The sequence below is a fragment of the Ambystoma mexicanum genome, chromosome 7p (assembly GCF_040938575.1).
Source record: "Ambystoma mexicanum isolate Mex_15411 chromosome 7p, UKY_AmexF1_1, whole genome shotgun sequence".
In the NCBI taxonomy this organism is placed as follows: domain Eukaryota; kingdom Metazoa; phylum Chordata; class Amphibia; order Caudata; family Ambystomatidae; genus Ambystoma; species Ambystoma mexicanum.
This window is the reverse complement of record NC_090939.1, coordinates 810,663,297-810,674,542: the sequence shown is the minus strand read 5'-3', so window position 1 is coordinate 810,674,542 and position 11,246 is coordinate 810,663,297. Positions and strand designations below refer to the sequence as shown.

Here is an 11,246-nt window from a genome sequence, read left to right as displayed (position 1 = left end):
TTACCAGACTTGAGACTAGATGGACCTGCAAAGAAAGAACTAGAAAAAAGTATTTTTCCTGATACACTGCGGTCCCATCGAATTCCACCCCAGTAGCAAGCCAGACCACTCCCTTTAACCTCATGTTCCAGAAAGAGCTGAAAACCTGGTTATTTCAGTCACACTTTGACATTACCTATACTCCGAGGCTACACACCAGCCATGGTGTGACTATTTCCAACTCAACACAGTGCTCCTGTGTTAATTGTTTTGTGTACACACACTGTACTGCGCTATGCGAGTGCTCCTGTGTTGTTTTGTGTACACACACTGTACTGTGCTATGCGACTGTCTACCCCTTTGAACTCTTACCCGTTAGTGTTACCTAGCCCTGATCTTCAGCACTCTGCCTTCGCTGCTTCAGAGATAGGTTTGTGCAATATAATAATAATAATAATAATAATAATAATAATAATAATAATAATAATAATAATAATAATAATAATAATAATAATATTGCCTTATCTTCCTTCGGAATAGTAAGGGTGGCAAAGCCATGAGAAGAAACCACATCTTTGGGAAGTTGATAGGGAGGGTGTTGCTTTTCCTTATGCCTGACCTTCCTCCGTCACCGTGTATCTGGACTAAAATGTGATCTCTGGTAGGGAATCCTAAGGTCATGACCTTAAGAAATAGACGTGTTCTAGGAACCATGAAATCCTTAAGAAAATAACTGTCCTTTTCTAAACATTTCAACGTTTTTAACCTCCAGGCAAACCATGATTTGATTCGGAGTTTCCGAAAGTGACACTGGTTTAAGAGGCTCGCAATCAGTTTCAATGCTTTGCCAAGCATCTCAGTAGACGTTTAGAATGATAGGTCAAGGTCAGAGGTAGAACATGCGGTCAGTGCAAGACAGTGACACAGGACACATGTATAAAGTTCAGGAGCCAATCCAGGAGCACTAGAGGGAGTCAAGACGTCGGTGTCACATACACCGCCCTATTTAAATGGCAGCGATAGGCCAAAGTACAACTGCAGAATTTAAACAATGGCAGTGTTGCAAGTAAACCAATGTCGGAAGCCAGCCTTTTAGGCCAATAAAAAAGATAAACATTCTTTGACAGTGAAAGACATGTGTTTATGTAGGAGGGAGTCACGGCTAGTTAATTACGGAAATGTGAGGAGGAAACAGCTGACCGCCGGTGCTCGCTACCAAAAGAAGCGTATAAGTTCAGGCGGGGGGAGTACAGAATAAACATATGCGTAAGGGGCATGAACTAATTTCAGAAATACTTTACCAGAACGCCTCTTAATTGTTTAGAAGATAAGGCACTCCGTAATATTTAAAAGAAATCCTCACTGAAGGTTAATTTAACCAATATGCAATTGTAGTACAGTCAAGATAGTCATCAATATTAGCAATGAGAAGCTTTCCAAAGTAATATACAAATCTTTTGGGGGAAAAACTAACCAGCATTTTTGTGATTGGCTGTCTCTTGAATTAGAGTCTTTAGTGGGCCAATTACTGGAATGTATCTGGGTCATCCTACCAGCAAGGATCCGCATTTGCAGTCCTTGTCAGTGCTGTCATTGTCCTCTCAGCCATCAATTTTTGTACATAGCTTCCTGGTCCGACATCCTTCCTGTGTACTTGCATGTAAACATGGCCCACTCACTTTAATTAACACACTGTTAGGCAAGAATTTATGTAGTAACCCTGTGGGAGACTACACCAGCCGTGTCCTCTTGGTAATAGGTAACCCAACCTTTGGTATAGGCCTGTACTACACAAGTTGGTAGTGTGATTGAGCAGCCAGGCTTATCTCAAGAGGGGTAAACCGGAGCGGTAGGGTTGAAACATAGAGGTTTACAGTGACATGTATTCAAATAGCACTTATACTCAAGGTTTCTTGATTCAAATAATTCTTTATTAATTTAACAGTCAGTTTTAAAATAAGCCTTCTTTAGAAGGGAGCAATGTGCAACACTTAAATATGCTTCAAAATACACTCCTTCAGATCAATAGAGTAAGTAAATACCCTTTTGGGATGGCACACAGATATTACTACACCCTAAGGGGACTTCAATAGTTAGGATACTGTTGACATTAATATATCACTTTTCACACTTAAATGGTAACACTGAAGTTGTAACAAAAAGTAAAAGGTTAGGGAAGGAAACAATGGTTAACAAGTTTCTCAAACGGGTAAGCACTTTAGAATCCCCCACTGCAATGTATGTTAACCCTTCCCCAGCTATACAAGTAAAGTATGCATGCATTTTTGGAGGGATAGTTAAACACAAAGTCAGAGGGTAAGAAGAGTCTTCAGGGAGCCAGGACAGCCAATGTCAATTGAGCAAAGTCTAGGGGAGCTGAGGCACTGTTTGAAGATAAGCACAAAAGTCTTGCACAATGTTAAAGAGAGTTTTGATGTAAAAGAAATCACTGTTGGGCCACAGGCTGGGAGGATTGTGAAGGGCAAAGCTGCAAGCAACTCTGCAAAGGCAGCCAATGCAAGTCTCCAGTGGGAGCAAGCAAGCTACACACAACAAGAGGTAAGTACCCCCTAGTTCACAGTACCTTGAATCTGAAGCAAAGGTTCCAGCTGGCTTGTGTAGTCCTGCAGATCCTGTTGTTCCTGTGCCTCAGTCGTGGGGACAAGAGGGAGGGCATCTGGGGACTCCTGCACTACGGTTTGATGGTCGGCGGCAGCAATGGGCACAATTCAGACCAGCGGCACTTCGCGGTTTCAGATACTTGCAAATAGCACCATTGCGGTTCTTTGACACCTTGTGGACTTTTCTTGCTTCTGGAGTCCTGGATTTTGGTCAGCCCTGCGTCGAGGGAATCTGGATGATCTTCCTGGAGCTCAGGTCCGGCTTAAAGGTGATGCACTTTATTTTGGTGTTCCTGTCCCCTGGCACTCATTTCCTGCAGCAATGAAGTACAGCCAGCAGAGAGAGGGGTTCCAGTCGAGTTCGTCTTGGGGCTGATTTGTCCCACCAACCCAAGGGGAGAAGTCGTCCTTGCAGTGCTTCTCTAGTCGATTAGAAATTCAGAGCTTCAGCAATGCTACAGGGCTTCATCGGGTAAACCAACGGCCCAGGAGGTTACAGCAAGCTTCTTGTTCGGTTTCTTCTTTGGTTCCTTCGTCCAGTGGCTGACTCTGCCTTCCGTGCAAAAGACCTCTCCTTTTATGCAAGCCGTTCCCATTCATTCGCAGCCTAGCTGTCACTCACACTGCAGGCTGGCTGTCCTCCAAGAACAGCCAGCCAGCCAATCACCTTTGATTGCATTCCTGTAACCAAGAAGACTAATCACAGGGAGTTTCGGGAACCTCCCTTGCTTCCTGCCCTGCCAGACACGCTGGAGCCAGAGGCAGGCTTCACCAGTGAATCCCGCCAAAGACAAAATGAACAAAGGGACCAAACCTAGTTTGCCGCACAGAGTAAATCTCAGGAAGGATGTTTCTAACAAGAAATGGTGAAAAAAGAAGACCGGAGCCATTTTTACAAAATGGGCACCCAGGAGTGCTATACTGCAGCTGCAAACGCACCCCGTTGTAAAAACTCACAATGGTAGGAAAAGGTAAACCAACACCACCAGCCATTAATTGTAGAAAGGGTAACATACAAATGTTTCATGAGAAGGAAGATTAAGGGGATACTAAGTAACCGCTCCAGCACTCTATGGAAGATAGTGTGTGCTGGATTTACAAAGAAAAAAATGTAAGTAAAGTCAATGTCACTTTACTACTCTTGGAAACAGTAGTTATCCAAGAGAAGCTATTTAAACCTTAGTAGAAATCCAAAGGATTTCTGTGTGACGCTGCACTGAGGGTGCTGTGTGTCACAATGTAAAACGATGATGCCTATGGAGTTTGTCAGACTCCAAAACAAAAAGAAACATAGTGTTCAAATCAGATATAAATACATGAGAGAGTGGGGAAAAGCTCTTACTCTCTCTAGAATGAAAATTAAAAGTCCTAAAGTCCAGTAAAAGAGCTGGGGGTCTCTAAGGTGGAAGGGAATTGGGACATTTCTGAAAATTCTCCCTAACAAACACTGTAGCCAGCTGAACCATGAGTGCAACTTTTTGGAAGAGCACACTCCTAGAGAACTACATTGCTCTTAGGGGCTAAGAATTTTGTCAGATTAGCACAATGAGATTAAACGAGTTGCCAAGGATCACACCATTTGCCTAAGTGTCAGAGCTGAGATTTGGATCTCCTCTCAGTCTACAAATGTCCCACTTGATCCCATTGTTTTCCATTCTTTGTGGTACTGCATAGACAATTATTTGTGAATATGTGACTTTCATGTACTAAAACAATTCCCTGGTTGCAGACCTTACTTGGAAAGTAAACAAATTGCAATAAAGCAACATGAAAATGCATGTTTCAAAACATTCATCATAGGAACATTTTATCCAAAAGGAGCATGATTGCAGCTTTGTTTTCTCCGTCATAAATGTAACTTTAAAAGCACCAGAATGCTAATGGATCTGAGTATGAAATTGCTCATCTGGGTTTCATTACAGTATTTCAAAGCTTTAAATACACCAACAAAAATGATCTCACTTATAAAATCACCCTCTTACGGTCTCAGTTTTACACAGGATATCAGGTTGTTATTAATGATGTGAAGAAGCGCATTTGAAATTTTAGAAACGAACAATGTTTTTGTGTTATATAAGCAGACCTGAAAATAACCGTGCCCACTGCATGTGACATTTGGTCGCTCTCTCTTTTCGAGTCAGCCTTCCAGCTAAATGTTCTTCATGACAAGATCAAGCAGGCAATGGGCTAAGCAATGCCACCAGAATGTGAGAAAGCAAACGTTTGTTTTCACAGAAGCCAGCAGAGTACTATACATTGAGATAATATGATTTGTCTAGATCACGCTATCGTCAGGGACAACGCCAGGATACAAGCCTCGACACTGTGGTCCCACAGTTTCGAATGAGTCCACCTAATTACCTTACCCGAATCATGCTTTATGCATTACATTGGGAGTGGCTGCCCACGCTTAACAACTCTCATTGGGGAATGAAGGTCCAGTATTGCACCATACTGATGGTGTGCTCGTTTTTATAACTAGCATGTTCTTCTGCGAGTCCTTAGATGTGTAGCACAGTACATGTTGCACCAATCAACATTTATACACCCAGCTGTATTAAACTCAGAGAGAGGGAAGGATGAGTCTACTTTGCCAGGGTTTGAGACTGTAATCTGGCATATGAAAACAGATCTCTGCCACAAGGGCTTAACACACCAAGCTATCTTCTGAACCATCATGACACTTAACATATCAATATGCTTTTCAACTTTGGTTATTTCACATAATCAATGTATTCCCCAAAGAAAGGTGAAACCTTGCCACAAGTTGTGCTATAGTGACCACACAAACTGGCAGAATTACGAATCAATGGATGTGTTGATCAGATCAGACCTTAGTTGTCAACAAGTAGTAGGCAGCATGGTCAGAGCCTCAGCAATGCACACAATCGTAGCATGCCACACGATATTTGTATTTTGCTTCGCAAAACGTGTGCACTGAATTTTTTCCTCCAGTCAGCCAGGTCGGGTCCCCTCCCACGGTGGGTCCTGGGTCACTTACCCATTTTGCTGTTCTATTAGTGCATGAAGCAGAGCAGGACACTGTTTTGGGGAGCCCATCGTGCCAATATATGTTAAATAAAATATTAACTTAAAAGCTGCAGCAATGTGCGTATTACACAGCCATGGTAGTGGCTGTGTAGTTATGGTTAAGTTACTGTTTCCATAGGAAGAGCACTTTTTGGGTGGCTTATAACTCTGCTCCCTCTGGACGAATCCTCACCAAACCTTGCAAAAAAAGTATATGGCCCAACTCTGAATTTTGGTGATGTTTGGTCCAGGGGGGGGAAAGTTATGCGGGGTTCCCTATACGTCTTTTTTTCCCATAGACTGAATGGGGGAAAAACTTTGCGCACACCTACAGCCCAAACCGTTGGACAGATTGTAACCAAATTTGCGGCAAGAGCGTGGTCCCGAAAGCGTGCTTTTGTAAATTTGGTGACAATCTGTCCAGTAGTTTTCTTTAAAACGACCAAAAAGTATGTCTCAAAAAATTAGTGATATCTATGTCCGCTCCGTGGTCACACTTCCCTGTTCACTCCGCGGACAAGATAATGATTGGCTAATCGGCAGCGTCATGTCCGCGGACATGTGACACGTTCACTAATAGGAAGGTGAAGAGCGTGAAGTGCGTCAGATTATTCCGATGCGCCCGCCATCTTTCATCCATGTTTTGGTGTCTGCGGACATCGCTGCTAAAACATATAAAAAAATAAACATTGCACTTGTTAAACTTATCAAATACTGTCTCGGAAGGTGAGGGTTGACGAGGCTGGGATGGGATATGGCAGCAGGAAGAAAATAAATGGTTTTTTTTTGTCACGAAAGACATACGGTACATTTGAAGTTGTTGCTCAATATAATGTCCGTAAAGTACAGGCAAAGAATTACTGTGTCTGTATTACAATGTATTTAAAATAATATTGCAGTCAGACTGGCACCCTAGAGTTTGAAATCTGAGGCAGCCACCTGCAGTGTTTGATGGAAACAGCGGGTCTGCAAGAATATGGGAGTACCAGTTCTCATGAATGCGTTGGGCCATGTTGTTGCAAAGTGAGATTGTATTTGAACAAAGGGATTGTGGGAGTAGGGCCCTATTCAGGAGTGCGCACACCTGGAAGTCTAAATGGATGATCTGAACTAATATTGGTAAAGCTGCTGTCGTGTGGATGGTAAGGTGATCTCCCACTATCACCTGGACTAAAACAAATTGAAAGGGGTAACCATCTACACAGGCTGCGCTTGTTACCTCTTATATGCTCACTGGGTGTGATAAGTTTGAACAAAGTGGATGAGGAGTGTTCACAAAAAGACACAACTGATTTATGTTATAATTGATTGGTAAATCAAGGAGCCCAGCTTTAATTCCTCAAGTCATTACTTGGGACATTTTAATTTGAAGTGCCCCAAAAACAAATGATACATTCTTGGTACACATGGGTACACATTTCATGTAAGAAGCTTGATACTACAAACAGATAAGTGCCAGGCAGTGTCCTGCCGGTTAGTGTCCAAAACAAAGTACATACATATAATGCCAGAAGTACAACAAATGCCAAACAGATGCCAAAAAAAAATGCCAAAAAAAAAAAATGCAGAAAATGCCTCAGATGTCAAGAAATGCAGAAAATGCCATCAGGAAATGCGAAAAAATGCCAACACGTGTTTCAACCTGTGAGGTCGTCATCAGGGCATATAGATACATATAGTGCATTGGGCTATAGTGCTGATGCTAAATCCTGAACTGTGTTCATTTTAGAAACCTGCCAGGGGGGGGGAGAGGGTGTCAAAGCAAGGAGCAATTGGAAATGGGAGAGAAAAGAAGGAAAAAAGAAGAAAAATATACTGTTTAAATTCCTGCGTGCATGACATGACTCTGAAGGTGAGTATGTAGGCTATAAAAAATAAAGCATACCTCATTGTAATTGTTCTCTGTCAAGCTGTAGAAAAAATGGAGCAACGGACGGTTCCAAAAGCATGTTACTGGTCAGTTCAGTGTACTGTGAAATATAAAGCAAGTGAAGCGTATTTAGTCTATTCAGAACGACTTGCTTGGGTAGATGATATAATCACCGATTGTTGGTATCATGTGCAATAAATGAAAGGCAAAAAGTTATTACCTTAACTTCTAAACAGGTCATGATATATTGCTCGGCAGAAATGCCATTGGGGTGGCAATAATGCAGTAAACAGGTTCGTATTGGGTGTGCTGATTCCGGATATCTGGCCGTAATCTGTAAAATGAGTATAACACCGTGTTTATGTGAAATGGGTTTAAATGCGAGCCAAGTAAATTGTAACCCCTCGTAACTGCGACTGCCTTCAGCACTTGAGAAACTGCCTGCCACTGAGCACGTCTACTTCACAAGCCGGTAAGCATTTATTATCGCATTTAGCAATTTACTTGGCTCGCATTTAAACCCATTTCACATAAACACGGTGTTATACTCATTTTACAGATTACGGCCAGATATCCGGAATCAGCACACCCAATACGAACCTGTTTACTGCATTATTGCCACCCCAATGGCATTTCTGCCGAGCAATATATCATGACCTGTTTAGAAGTTAAGGTAATAACTTTTTGCCTTTCATTTATTGCACATGATACCAACAATCGGTGATTATATCATCTACCCAAGCAAGTCGTTCTGAATAGACTAAATACGCTTCACTTGCTTTATATTTCACAGTACACTGAACTGACCAGTAACATGCTTTTGGAACCGTCCGTTGCTCCATTTTTTCTACAGCTTGACAGAGAACAATTACAATGAGGTATGCTTTATTTTTTATAGCCTACATACTCACCTTCAGAGTCATGTCATGCACGCAGGAATTTAAACAGTATATTTTTCTTCTTTTTTCCTTCTTTTCTCTCCCATTTCCAATTGCTCCTTGCTTTGACACCCTCTCCCCCCCCCTGGCAGGTTTCTAAAATGAACACAGTTCAGGATTTAGCATCAGCACTATAGCCCAATGCACTATATGTATCTATATGCCCTGATGACGACCTCACAGGTTGAAACACGTGTTGGCATTTTTTCGCATTTCCTGATGGCATTTTCTGCATTTCTTGACATCTGAGGCATTTTCTGCATTTTTTTTTTTTGGCATTTTTTTTTTGGCATCTGTTTGGCATTTGTTGTACTTCTGGCATTATATGTATGTACTTTGTTTTGGACACTAACCGGCAGGACACTGCCTGGCACTTATCTGTTTGTAGTATCAAGCTTCTTACATGAAATGTGTACCCATGTGTACCAAGAATGTATCATTTGTTTTTGGGGCACTTCAAATTAAAATGTCCCAAGTAATGACTTGAGGAATTAAAGCTGGGCTCCTTGATTTACCAATCAATTATAACATAAATCAGTTGTGTCTTTTTGTGAACACTCCTCATCCACTTTGTTCAAACTTATCACACCCAGTGAGCATATAAGAGGTAACAAGCGCAGCCTGTGTAGATGGTTACCCCTTTCAATTTGAGATTGTATTTGGATTCGGAGTGAAGGTCACTAGCTTTGCTTTTTTGGTTGCGAGCTCAGGAGGCCCACGCATGGGACTGAACCCATAACGGTCAATTGTTTTTTGACCTTGAGCAAAAGGGAATATTCAGTAAGAATGCAGGGAGTGGAAGTTTGCAATAAGGAAAATTTGATAAGGTTATGTATACCACACGTTTGTAAGACACATGTAATATCAGTTCATAAATATTCTTTGGTGCAAGCACATTGCTGTCTGAGTTTCACGAAGAAAGTGAAGACGGTCAATATCGTGTAAGTTTGCTTTTGACAACTCTACACCGGAACGAGATTTAATTTTTTATTACCTGAACATTAATTTTGGCAATGTAACTGAAGTACTATCTTTTTGTGTAGTTGTCATTTTTTTGGCAATGTAACTGAAGTACTATCTTTTTGTGTAGTTGTCATTTTTTTATAGTTATGGGAAGTGTAGAATCTTGCCGTTTGTAGACTATCATTAGATTCACCCATGTTCAACGCTAATATGTCTTTAAAATGTCATGTATGACCACATCGATTTGTGTATCAGTCTCCATGTTCTTTTTGTCTTTTTTTAAAATTGTTTGTTGTGTGTAGTAATCGTTAGTTTAAACTGTATGCTGATTTAAGAAATCAATACTTGTATTGTAATAAAGGGTGGGTATTGATATGTATTTTCGGTTATGTTTTCCAAATAGTTACATGCTGCCTTACTGCGATTGCCATGGGTTCCAGATGCCAAGTGATGGATTTTTTGTACGGCATCACCGTGACTATTTTGTGGGTTGATCGCGCAGGGCACATGTGTACGCTGCACTGGTGCTTAGGAGTAACATAACATCTTTTATGGTGGTCTAGGCCCAAGTTAATGCGTCGCCGTGGAATTCACTGTGCGACCCAAGCGGTTCCTTTATCGAAAACAAACACTTTGTGTATGGAAAAAGAACAACGTGTGCCTAATGATTAACATTTTCGCTCACAAGCGAAGAAACAAATTTGCAATTTTATTGAATATGGGAATAGTCTGATGTTCTCTGGGAGTTTATTGTGAAATAAAAGTAGTTTACAAATTGTACAGTGTTACTGTTTTCTTTAAGAAAAACGGTTTATTATTTCAAATTGTGATGTGCTATGTTGTACGTCAATGTGTGTTCATTTTCAGGTTCTGCGTCACGGCATGTAGGTACTTATGGGCGCATTTAGCTACGCTGGAGAGGAGCGTCATCGAGAAAGTTGTTGAATATCACTAGGGTTGGTTATGTGAGGGTCAGGGGCGGGCCATATGATTTAGTGATGTCAGGGTGATTTATCTTAGTCAGATGCAGCAATGGCCAAGATTAGCAGAAGATGGACGCGCTCTGCTGTCAGATTTCGTATGTTTCTAAAAGAGGAAAAATGAGGTAAGGTACACTGAAAATGTTTGCGATAGATCAACGTTTGTAAAAAAATACATGGTCGAACCCTCGGGATAATTATATTTTCTGATCGTTGCACTTGTGAAACTTATGAAATAATGTATGGGGAGGTGAGGGTTAATGCTGATGGTTGGAATACTTCTGACGTGATTGCGAATGAGTTCACAAAGTTTGTTGCGATTTTGTGCACACCTAATATGACGAAACATTTGTGTATTCTTTTGACAGTTTTGAAAAAAAAAGCTGGGTGAATTTACAGTAAATTTGCGTAAGGCTGATTGGCAACGACCGAGAAGCATGGTGTTGGAGATGTGGCAGTGTTTTCGTATTTGACAAGTGTCATAATGTAGTTAAAAAAAATAACGGTACAGCTTCAGTGACTGAGGGGTAGGCTGTAGCCATGGGCAGTGGGCAGAATGTTGGGGTTATGGTGTACGGTCACGATCCAGACAATTTGGCTACTGGCCATTACCAGAAGGCACAAAACATAGGATTAAAGTGGCCATGTCCACTTGGGACTGGCTTTGTGGTAAAGGCGTTGCACATTAGGATACATTTGAAAGGGAAGAAAAATGTGATCAAGGCAATATGGTCACAGGGTTTCCTTTTTGCTTTTTGCAGGCTGCAATGGAAAGCAAAGAAGGGACCTGTATGGAACACCCGCCTTCCCCTTCTATGGTGGCCATCTTGGAAAAGGATTTTCTTTCATAAACCGGGACGCCAAA

The 11,246-nt window shown here is 41.4% G+C and overlaps 2 long non-coding RNA genes across 2 annotated transcripts; one reads left to right on the top strand and one right to left on the bottom strand.

The window, feature by feature from the left end:
- Positions 1-6,878: 6,878 nt before the first annotated feature.
- Positions 6,879-7,828, bottom strand: LOC138525568 (uncharacterized). The gene is made up of 3 exons (XR_011283366.1): positions 7,721-7,828; positions 7,516-7,600; positions 6,879-7,363 (listed from the first exon to the last, which is right to left on the bottom strand). It is a non-coding gene; the product is annotated as an uncharacterized lncRNA (long non-coding RNA).
- Positions 7,829-8,069: 241 nt separating this feature from the next.
- On the top strand, positions 8,070-8,934 carry LOC138525567 (uncharacterized). The gene is made up of 3 exons (XR_011283365.1): positions 8,070-8,173; positions 8,294-8,378; positions 8,531-8,934. It is a non-coding gene; the product is annotated as an uncharacterized lncRNA (long non-coding RNA).
- Positions 8,935-11,246: the final 2,312 nt, after the last annotated feature.